We start from the raw sequence: 12738 nt of genomic DNA, 5'->3' as shown, positions 1-12738 counted from the left end.
TCCATAGCCGCAGGCAGAACAGTTGAAACTGGAACAGCGGCAAGGCCAGGTGGTCCTAACGCATGGTCCTAGGGCTCAGGTCCTCCTCCTCCGAGAGAGAGAATTAGAGAGAGCATACTTAAATTCACACAGGACACCGGATAAGACTCCCATTCGGAGTCAGTGTCACTGTGAAAGAAAATTTTCAGTTAGAATAGTTTCACAAATGAGCCCTGTATCAAGGTATAATAAACAGATATATATAGAGAGAGTACATGGAACATAAGGTTGAATACATTATTATGACCTGCTAGATCTACTGTCTCTATTATATTATGACAGACCAGCTAGATCTACTGTCTTTATTATATTACAACAGACCAGCTGTATCTACTGTCTCCATTTCACTTTGGCCATTGTTGTGTGGGCCTGCCCTCCCCTCAACAGCCTCAAATAGGCTATTTCATGTGGGTTGGGGTGGGGCGGCAGACGCATCTCACATTTCATGACATTACATGTTTATATATTGCTTCTAAAATTTACAAAAAAATCACAAAAAATATTTTATATTATTAATTTCAAACAAGGGCATTAGCATGATAAGAACTTACCAGTCCAAAACGATGTCCTCTCCCGTTCAAAAAATATTCCTCCAAAATCGCTAAATGAATCCTCCTACAACAATCTGTCTCACCTTCCCAATCAATTTATTCTAAAATTGTGTACATCTGTATATCTAGACTTAGATTTAGCTTTCCCTGCCTTAGTCGCCATAATGAATGATATATAAACAGCTGAAACTGCTCCTTTACCAAACAATGCAATGCTCAATATGCGTTTCTCCTTCTGGTATGAAACTTCAATAGCGAAGGACTCTCTTTTTATGCTGGAGCTTACTACATGGGTTGGACTTGCAACACATAAACATGGCCTATTGCCATTTACCTCAGCTCATTGGCTATCTACCCAGCTAGATTTCAAGATGATCAGTGGTCATTGGGTTAAAAGACAGTCAATCAACGAAACAGCGGGCAAATCATTGGTGCACAATGATGTCATGACTTGTCTTCAAATCGGTTTCTTTCAGTCAATACGTCCCGCGAAATGGCCCATCAGGTTTCATTGTGTTACAAACAAACCAGTTGATTGCAGTGAAACCAAACATGACTGGAAAAGTCACGTTCTGTGTGGGTTATTCGGCGAAAATGAAATGAGACGAAATTCACGACACAAGCGGTTCACAAAAGGTTTTGTGTTAGGATATAAAAACAGATTTTATCAAACAAAATAATTCATTGTGTAACAATGAGCATTGGAATTGCAAACAGACGAAGATCGTCTAAGGTAAACTATTTATTTTAATGCAGTTTGTGAATATGTTACGCCTCTGCTGGTTAAAATGTTTGTTTTTTTAATGGGGCTCTATGCTCAGATAATCGCATCGTATTTGTAACGGCTTTCCTCCTGGGAAGGAGAGGCGGACCAAAATGCAGCGTGGTTATAGTTCATGTTTTTAATATAGGAAAACTCAACATGAACATAATACAAAACAATAAATGTGGCAAAACTGAAACAGCCCTATCTGGTGCAACAAACACAAAGACAGGAAACAACCGCCAACAAAACCCAACCCAAAACAGGCTACCTAAATATGGTTCCCAATCAGAGACAATGACTAACACCTGCCTCTGATTGAGAACCATATCAGGCCCAAACACAGAAACAGACAAACTAGACATCCAACATAGAATGCTCACTCAGATCACACCCTGACCAAACAAAACATAGAAACATACAAAGCAAACTATGGTCAGGGTGTGACAGTATTCTTTTGCAGTAAATCCTTTTTTAAATCTGACAACACAGTTGGATTAGCAAGATTCTAGGCTTTCGATACATGTGAGACACTTGTATTTTCATGAATGTTTAATATGACTATTTATGTAGCGATCACCGTATGTTGTGGAATTTCAGCCCGCTAGCGGGTTCCGTGCGCAGAGAGGTTAACTTTACTCCCCCAGATCTTCATTTGTTTAATTGAAAATCCTCACTAAAGCGTGCATTGCGGTGAGGCCTGCTGCTACCTGTCTCTGATTAATATGGTGCACTTGACAGATCCACCCTATTTTCTTCCCTCCTGCGTCTATCTACAGTACAACCATTTTACTTTCATATGTGCCTAAATATTTTGTTGTGCGACCTGGAATTTGTATTTAGTACCAAAATAATTTAAGATTCTAGCTTTATTCCCTCAAATATTTGGCATTGTGCTCCTACATTTCTCTGTGCGCACCTACATTTATCAACTTTGGCACACACGTGCTCCTTGTAAAAAAGGTCAGCGTGGAGCCCTGAATGCCTGGAGAAATCATGTTGAGATGGGAAACACTTAGAGGCATGGATCCGTTGACCCAGAACCAATTTACACCACACCTATGGAGAAATCAATGAGGAAGCAGACAACATATGTCAGCCGTGCAATAGCCATCAGTCAAACAAACTTTCTGGTTCTCATATCCACAAGCGGATACCTAGACGGCCATCAAGGAACTTCAGTGGACGTTATGCAAACTGGAAACCATATATCCTGAAGCTGCATTTTTTGTAGCTGGGGATTTTAATAAATATAATCTGAGAACTAGGCTACCTAAATTCTATCCGCAGATCGATTACAATACACGAGCGAGTAACACACTCGACCACTGCTACTCTAACTTCCGCAATGCATACAAGGCCCTCCTTTTGGCAAATCTGACCATGACTCCATCTTGTTGCTCCCCTCCTCTAGGCAGAAACTAAAACAGGTGCCCTTGCTTAGGTCTATCCAATGCTGGTCTGACCAATCACATTCCACGCTTCAAGATTGCCTCGATCACGTTGACTTGGCTATGTTCTGGGTAGCCTCAGAGAATAACATTGACGTTTACGCTGACTCGATGAGCGAGTTTATAAGGAAGTGCATAGGAGATGTTGTACCCACTGTGACTATTAAAACCTTCCCTAACCAGAAACCGTGGATTGATGGCAGCAGTCGCGCAAAACTGAAAGCACGTACCACCTCATTTAATCATGTCAAGGCGACTGGAAACATGGCCGAATACAAACAGTATAGTTATTCCCTCTGTAAGGCAATCAAACAAGCAAAGTGTCAGTATAGAGACAAAGTGGAGCCGCAATTCAACGGCTCAAACAAGAGACGTATGTGGCAGGGTCTACAGACAATAACGGATTATGTCACAGGAAGGCAAACAAAACCATCAAGGACAATAACCACCTGAGCCACTACCTGTTCATCCCGCTTCCATCCAGATGGCCAGGACAGTATTGGTGCCCCAAAGCTGGGACAGAGAGATTGAAAATCTCAAGGCCATCAGATTGTTAAACAGCCACTACTAACACAGAGAGGCAGCTGCCTACCTACAGACTTGATATCATTAGCCACATTAATAAATGGATCACTAGTCACTTTAATAATGCCACTTTAATAATGTTTACATGTCTCGCATTACTCATCTCATATGTGTATACTGTATCCTTCACTATCTATTGCATCTTTGCCGCTCTGTCACTGCTCATCCATATATTTTACACTTATATATCCTCGTCCCATTCCTTTACTAGATTGTGTGTATTAGATATTATGTTTTCTTGTGGCGTTCTTAGATATTACCTGTTAGGTATTGCTGCAGTGTCGGATCTAGAAGCAAAAGCATTTCGCTACACATAAAATAAAATCTGCTAACCATGTGTATGTGACCAATAATATTTTATTTTATTTGAAGAGAATAAATAACAGATGAAGATCGCCCCCTACCCAATGAACAACAAGCCCCAAAGTACCCATAAATCTATTACGCAATTATGTTTCTCAGATAGAATATTTTTTGGGTCCCCCTTGTTTGTTTGTTTTGTGAATAGACATTACGCTAGCCGGTATGTGTTGTTCATTATGTCAGGAGAGGAGCTTAGGGCCCTGCTCTGCTCGCAGGAAGGAGCCAGCAGCTGGTGAGGAACCAGGTCCGGATGGAGCTGCAGTGAGCCTTTAAATCCTGCAGGAGCCATGGCAGCTACCGCAGCACAGATTAAAGCTGTCCACCCTATGCACTTGAGCACAGCGATAAGTCTGACAGAGTGCATTGGAACAGAAAAGCTACACATTTTACCATTAAAAATTCTGTGGCCTGCCATTGGTAAACAATGTAAGCAATCTGGCGGGTGACCATTTTGAGGATATAAGAGTTACCATCACCTCTAAGCGTGTTATGTGATATAAAAGTGCACTGCTTCCAATGTAATGAGAAAACAGCGTACAGTATGTGTCACGCCCTGACCTTAGTATTCTTTGTTTTCTTTATTATTTTGGTTAGGTCAGGGTGTGACATGGGCGATATGTGTGTTTTTGTCTCATCTAGGGTGTTAGTACTGTCTAGGGGTTTTGTAGATTTATGGGGTTTTTCCATCTAGGGGTTTATGTAGGTCTATGGTTGCCTCGATTGGTTCTCAATTAGAGGCAGATGTTTATCGTTGTCTCTGATTGGGAACCATATTTAGGCAGCCATCTTTGGGTATTAAGTGGGTTATTGTCTATGTTATGTTGCATGTTAGCACATTGTTTATATAGCAGTCACGGTCATCTTATTCGTTTTTTTGTTTAAGTGTACTTCATTAATAAAGAAGAATGTGTTCTAACCATTCTAACCACGTATGGTCTACTCCATACGACGATCGTGACAGAATAACCCACCAACAATGGACCAAGCAGCGTGGTAACGGACATCAGCAGCAATCAAAGGACTTCTGGACTTGGGAGGAGATTCTGGGCGGCAAAGGACCCTGGGCACAGCCAGGGGAATATCGCTGTCCCAAAGCAGAGCTGGATGCAGCGAAAGCGGAGAGGCGCCGGTATGAGGGGGCAGCACGGCAGCGCGGCTGGAAGCCCGAGTGGCAGCCCCAAAAATGTACTGGGGGAGGGCACACGGGGAGTGTGGCGAAGTCAGGTAGGAGACCTGCACCAGCTCCCCGTGCTTACCGTGGAGAGAGAGGGCGTTGTACCGGGCAGGCACCGTGTTATGCGGTGGAGCGCACGGTGTCCCCAGTGCGTGTGCATAGCCCAGTGCGGTACATTCCAGCTCCTCGTATCGGCCGGGTTAGAGTGGGCATCGAGCCAGGTGCCATGAAGCCGGCTCTACACATCTGGTCTCCAGTGCGTCTCCTCGGGCTGGCATACATGGCACCAGCCTTACGCATGGTGTCCCTGGTTCGCCTGCACAGCCCAGTGCGGGCTATTCCACCTCGCCGCACTGGCTTGGCTACGGGGAAAATTCAACCAGGTAAGTTTTGGCAGGCTCGGTGCTCCAGATCTCCAGTGCGCCTTCTCGGTCCGGTCTATCCGGTGCCATCTCCACGCACCAGCCCTCCGGTGGCAGCCCCCCGCACCGGGCTTCCTGTGCATCGCCAGAGCCCAGTTCTCCCGGTTCCTCCTCCACGCACTCTCCCTGAGGTGCGTGTCATTGGCCCAGTACCACCAGTTCCAGCACCACGCACCAGGCCTACAGTCTGCCTCCTCAGTCCGGAGCTGCCCCTCAGTCCGGAGCTGCCCCTCAGTCCAGTGGGGCCCTTTAGTAGGGTTGCCAGTCCTAGGTTGGCGGCGAGTGTCGCCGTTCCTAGGAGGCCACAAAAGCGGACTAAGATTATGGTGGAGTGGGGTCCACGTCCAGCACCCGAGCCGCCGCCGTGAAAGAGGCCCACCCGGACCCTCCCCTTTAGATTAGGTTTTGCGGCCGGAGTCCACACCTTTGTGGGGGGGTACTGTCACGCCCTGACATTGGTATTCTTTGTTTTCTTTATTATTTTGGTTAGGTCAGGGTGTGACATGGGTGATATGTGTTTTTGTCTCATCTAGGGTGTTTGTACTGTCTAGGTTTTTTTTCCATCTCGTGGTTTATGTAGGTCTATGGTTGCCTAGATTGGTTCTCAATTAGAGGCAGGTGTTTATCGTTGTCTCTGATTGGGAACCATATTTAGGCAGCCATCTTCTTTGGGTATTTCGTGGGTTATTGTCTGTTATGTTGCATGTTAGCACAGTGTTTATATAGCGGTCACGGTTGTCTTATTCGTTTTGTTGTTTTTGTTTCAGTGTTCTTCATTAATAAAGAAGAATGTATTCTAACCACGCTGCGCTTTTGTCTACTCCATACGACGATCGTGACAGTATGGGTTATCTGAATGAGATCTGTTACACATTAAATTGACTTGTGTTTGTGTGTGTATACAGTGACTTCAGACAGTATTCACACCCCTTGACAATTTCCACATTTTGTTGTGTAACAGCCTGAATTTAAAATGGGTAAAAAAAATGTTTAAATCAGTATAATGTTTGTAAATTATGTCATAAATAGGACTGGTGGAGTTTTGCCACACATGCAGCTAACAAAAAAAATGGAAATGTCTGCTCTATCCAAAATTAGAACAAACTAATTGCAGCATTACTGCAAAAAATGGAAGAGGCAAGTGGAAAATGAAGAAAGTAAGGAACTTGTCTGTTGGCCCAGCATTAAAGACCAAAATTGGTTAAAGAAAATTGTGAAAAATAAAGTATACCAGTTTCATTTATAAATGAAAAAATTGACAGCTGTGCCATACAGATTTCAAAAGAGTTGGGAAGAGATTTTCGATGTACCATGGCACATGGTTTATTAACTGATACCGAAAATGATGCTGGATTCAAAACAGTTTTCAAATGTAAATTATTATACGTTATATGGGTGATACAACTATCCCAGCTCTGCAGATTTTGCTGCGAAGAGACAGAACCATTAGATAATTTGCTTTGATACTGTCAGGTAGCTTAGTGGTTAGAGCGTTAGGCCAGTAACTGAAAGGTTGCTGGATCGAATCCCTGAGCTGAAGAGATCAAAATCACTCTTTCTGAGCATCAAATTTTATTTGTCACATACACATGATTAGCAGATGTTAATGCGAGTGTGGCGAAATGCTTGTACTTCTAGTTCCGACAGTGAAGTAATATCTAACAAGTAATCTAACAATTCGCCAATACCTACCTAATACAGACAAATATAAAGGGGTGAATGAGAATATGTACATGTAGGTATACGGATGAGCGATGGTCGAGCGGCATATATGGTATAAAATACAGGATATACATGTGATGTGAGTAATGTAAGATACGTGAACATTACTAAAGTGCCATTATTGAGAGTGACTTGTAAATCCATTAAAGTGGCCAGTGATTGGGTTTCAATGTAGGCAGCAGCCTCTCTGAGTTAATGACTGCTGTTTAGCAGTCTGATGGCCTTGAGATAGAAGCTGTTTTTCAATCTCTTGGTTCCAGATTTGATGCACCTGTATTGACCTCGCCTTCTGGATTGTAGCGGCGTGAACAGGCAGTGGCTCGGGTGGTTGATGTCCTTGATCTTTTTGGCCTTCCTGTGACATCGGGTGCTGTAGGTGTCATGGAGGGCAGGTAGTTTGGTCCCAGTGATGCATTGTGTAGACCGCACCACCCTCTGGAGAGCCTTGTGGTTGAGGGCGGTGCAGTTGCCGTACCAGTTGGTGATACAGCCCGACATGATGCTCGATTGCACATCTGTAAAAGATTGTCAGGGTTTTCGATGACAAGCCAAATTTCTTCAGCCTCCTGAGGTTGAAGAGGCACTGTTGCGCCTTCTTCACCACACTGCCTGTGTGGGTGGACCTTCAGTTTGCCTGTGATGTGTACGCCAAGCAACTTAAAACTTTCCACCTTCTCCACTGCTGTCCCTTTGATGTGGACAGGGGGGTGCTCACTCTGCTGTTTCCTGAAGACCACGATCAGCTCCTTTGTTTTATTGACGCTGAGTGAGAGGTTGTTTTCCTGACACCACACTCTGTGTGCCCTCACCTCCTCCCTGTAAGCTGTCTCGCCGTTGTTGGTAATCAAGGCCACTAATGTTGTGTCGTCTGCAAACATGATGATTGAGTTGGAGGCGTGCATGGCCAAGCAGTCGTGGGTGAACAGGGAGTAAAGGAGGGGACTGAGCACACACCCTTGTGGGGCCTCCAGTGTTGAGGGTCAGCGAAGTGGAGATGTTGTTTCCTACCTTCACCACCTGGGGGCGGCCCGTCAAAGTCCAGGACCCAATTGCACAGGTCGGGGTTGAGACCCAGGGCCTCCAGCTTGATGATGAGCTTGGAGGGTACTATGGTGCTTAATGCTGAGCTGTGGTCAATGAACAGCATTCTTACATAGGTATTCCTTTTGTCCAGATGAGATAGGGGGGTGTGATGGTGATTGCGCCGCCTCTGGACTTGTTGGGGCGGTATGCAAACTGAAGTGGGTCTTGGGTGGCCGGTAAGGTGGAGGTGATATGATCCTTGACTAGTCTCTCATGACCTAAATAAATTAGTCATGCGGAGATGTGGCAGTTAACCGACTGTTCCCGTTCGCCGACGATGTTGATTATGGGCAGCCCCCCGCACCTCTCTGATTCAGAGTCCTGATAGGTGATATGAAAAGTGATGGCCAATCGGTCATTTACAATCTGTAGAAACTATGAGAATTACTATACTTTCATTTATTTCATCACATTCCTAGTGGGTCAGAAGTTTACATACTGTCACGACTTCTACCGAAGTCGGCTCCTCTCCTCTCGGGTGATGTCACCGGCTTTCTAGCCATCGCCGCTCCATTTTTTATGTATCCATTTGTTTTGTCTTGTTCCCTGCACACCTGGTTTTCATTCCCCAATCAATTCATATGTATTTATTCCTCTGTTCCCCATGTCTTTGTGTAGGATTGTTTGTGTTATCTGTATTTTGATATTGTGGATATTGTTACGCGCATTACTTTTTGTCTATGTTCTGTGTTTTGAGCACATTTTATGATATTTTGTGCTGTCATTTTAACCGGAATAAAAAGTGTGCCTGTTCACTACATTCTGCTCTCCTACACCTGACTTCGCCTCCAATACAAACTCCTAACACATACACTCAATTAGTATTTGGTAGCATTGCCTTTACATGGTTAACTTGGGTAAAACGATTTGGGTAGCCTTCCAGTCAGGCTACCTCTGGCGAGCACATGGAGGGCTGTGCGGCCCCCCAAAGAAATGCAACCCCACACCATGACTGACCCACCGCCAAACCGGTCATGATGGAGGATGTTGCAGGCAGCAGAACGTTCTCCACAGTGTATCCAGCCTGTCACGTCTGTCACATGTGCTCAGTGTGAACCTGCTTTCATCTGTGAAGAGCACAGGGCGCCAGTGGCGAATTTGCCAATCTTGGTGTTCTCTGGCAAATGCCAAACATCCTGCACGGTGTTGGGTTGTAAGCACAACCCCCACCCGTGGACGTCGGGCCCTCATACCACCCTCATGGAGTCTGTTTCTGACCGTTTGAGCAGACACATGCACATTTGTGGCCTGCTGGAGGTCATTTTGCAGGGCTCTGGCAGTGCTCCTCCTGCTCCTCCTTGCACAAAGGCAGAGGTAGCTGTCCTGCTGCTGGGTTGTTGCCCTCCTACGGCCTCCTCCACGTCTCCTGATGTACTGGCCTGTCTCCTGGTACCGCCTCCATGCTCTGGACACTGCGCTGACAGATACAGCAAACCTTCTTGCCACAGCTCGCATTGATGTGTCATCCTGGATGAGCTGCACTACCTGAGCCGCTTGTGTGGGTTGTAGACTCCGTCTCATGCTACCACTAGAGTGAAAGCACCGCCAGCATTCAAAAGTGACCAAAACATCAGCCAGGAAGCATAGGAACTGAGAAGTGGTCTGTGTTTATCACCTGCAGAACCACTACTTTATTGGGGGTGTCTTGCTAATTGCCCATAATTTCCACCTGTTGTCTATTCCATTTGCACAACAGCATGTGAAATGTATTGTCAATCAATGTTGCTTCCTTAGTGGACAGTTTGTTTTCACAGAAGTGTGATTGACTTGGAATTACATTGTGTTGTTTAAGTGTTCCCTTTATTTTTTTGAGCCGTGTATATATATAAAAACACACATCACCTTTTTGAATGCACTGGGCCTTTAAATAACAATGAATTGTGGAAAAGAGGCAGAAGACCACATATGCCAGCCCTACTGTAGTTATATCATTAATCATCCTCAAGCATTTTACAGTCAGTCCACATGATTCAGTCAGAAGTTAATACCTTTTACCCTTGGTGACCCTATAGAGAGCACACTTGTTTCAGTGCATATGTTAATTTTGTGTCAGTGGAATGTGCTAGAAGAGGTAAGTTTCAGGACTGAGTTTCATGGTTAATTAGTCCCCTGTGAGATAGCTTTGTTTGGTTGTTTAGGAGCCTGGCTGGTAGACAACATGAAAAAACGATTCCTGGGCTGACAATACATTGCACCTGAGAATAATAAATTACTTCTCCTACCTAATGTGCCATGTGCTTATCACCAATATACACATGTTAAAATAATTCCCGGGTGTTCACCCTTTCCTATATCTGTGTACTAATAATATACCGTGCAAGTGTCATGTTCCAACTCATTATGTGGGTAATAGAGCTAAACACATTATGTTGCCTTGCTATTAAAAAAAGTAACTTGGTCAGAGGGGACATTTTAATTCTGGCTTCCATAAAGCCGTTCAGTCCAAAAGGAGGGCTGGGAAGCGAAGGAGGGAGAACACTAGTATTCCGTACGAGCCTGGGACTTTGGGTCCCTTAAAACAAAACAGAATATAATGGGATTTTTTCACCCTCCTTGGTGGAAAAAAGACCAAGTGAGCTCATTTAATTTGTGTTTCTTCTTCTTTTAACTCAGCTGAAAGATCAAGGATCAAAGCCTCAGAGGTAAGTGTGCTGCAGTTTAGCCGTCTGAAATTGTAATTTGGCTGTTCCATCACTCTTCTTCACAGAGAAGCGATCTGAGGTTTGTGAGAAGTCCCCTGAGCCTTACCGAATTTAGTAACCAAGGAGATATATTGGACAAAATCTTTTTCAGTATTTGATTTGTTTGTATTTACATCCCACGTGCCCAAGAACATAAATCCAGTTTGTCATCTCAGATTTTTACCCTCATATATGAAGCGGAAACAGTTCAAAAAGGAAACCCGAGTGCCCCGCCTCAGCTGACACATCAGCTGAGATGGTAACAATTAGAGGCTACTATCAATTACGCCTACCTTATTGGGTAGGTATTTAAGCTTTACAGATCTGCCCTCTCATTTTACTGCCGTTTGCAGCTACTGCTACTATGGGCTGGTTCTTGCATCAACGCTGCTGTGTAACTAGATGTTTCTCACTACAGTGCTGTGTTCTGATATTTGTGACCCGATTCAGGAAATTAGGCGTATGTCGCAAGTCACAACTTCACAGGAGAGCTGTTTGAACATAAAACTTATTTTTTTGACAGAAATGCCTTCTCGAACATGTTAACTTTCATGTGCCTTAATATCAAACTTGTATGCCATTTGTAAATATGAATAAAATTGTTAAATTACAAGCCTAGTTGGTTTAGCCAGAGAAAAGGTCAGCAACCTTCCCACTAGCCATGATTGGCTGAGATAATGAGTGGGCTGGACATGCCGAGAGATGAGTTTGGATTGGTCTGCCATGTAGCACACGTCTGTCTACTGGAGCTGGTCAGTATGTCTAGGTAATTGTGTCAAACGTGGCTTTTTAAATGTATCATGTAGTAAAACTGCATAAACCTAATGTCAAGTTAAAGTGTACTGTTAGCTAGCTAACGTTAGCTGGCTGGCTTGCTAGCTAAAGTTATGTGTATGCTCTCCACTTTCTGGAGGACCAAGTTTTGAAATCAGTGGAATTCGAGTATGATAGCTAAGGAGATGGAGAAAACACCAGTCTGGAATACATCGTCAAACTAAGGGCAACCATGCATGGCATCAGACAGGAGACGCATCCAACCATGATGTGTACTGGTAAAATAGTCTAGCTAGCTACATTTTCAAATATTACACGTTTCTAATTTTGACAGAAAGTGATTTAATTTCAAGTGTACTGTTAGCCAGCTGACGTTAGTTGGCTGTATGATCTTATTCTTCGTACCTCAGACACATTTGCTTGACTAGTTAAAGCCATAGAACCTGGTTGGTTAGCTACATGCAGATTCATGCAGGGTAGTAATGTCATGAGTTGAGATTATGGTCCATTGTTTAGCTAGCTAGCTAACGTAAAGTAACTCCCTTTTGCACATTTTTCCGTACAATCGACCATATTTTAGGGCCCATAAAACATAATACTTCCAGATCAACTGTAATATCAATACCATTGTAAAGCACAATTTCTCCCCTTTCCAACAAAATCATGATGCCCATCTCTGCATGATTCAAGAAGGCAATGAGCTCCGTCAGATCTTTTGAAAAATGGCAGGCGGGGAAGCTAAACCTATTGCGTGATAGGTTTAGCTTCGCTTGGGGAAACAGCTTTTTTCACTCTGTCCAACTTATCACCTTATCGCCTCTAAAATGTAAATAAAACACTATAAAGAGTTTATATAACGTGTCATTACATACCTATTTGAAGGTTTGTGTCGAATTTGAATCGGGTTTTTAGGGCAGTGCTAAATTGATCTTCAGAAGTAAGCAGTGGCTTTTGAGAGTCATGATAGCTTGCAGTGATGACGCAAACTATGACTCGGTATCCCCCCTTACACTGTCCCTGTCTTGTTACTAAAAGTTGAGAGAAATGCTACACCTGGTGGAGACAGGCTGTAAGACTATATTAGTTGCTTTATGCGTGCTGTACGTTACGCCATGACACATCACGATGTA

This window comes from Oncorhynchus tshawytscha, linkage group LG21 (genome assembly GCF_018296145.1).
Source record: "Oncorhynchus tshawytscha isolate Ot180627B linkage group LG21, Otsh_v2.0, whole genome shotgun sequence".
NCBI lineage: Eukaryota > Metazoa > Chordata > Actinopteri > Salmoniformes > Salmonidae > Oncorhynchus > Oncorhynchus tshawytscha.
The sequence above is the reverse complement of the archived record's forward strand: the minus strand, read 5'-3'. Positions refer to the sequence as shown.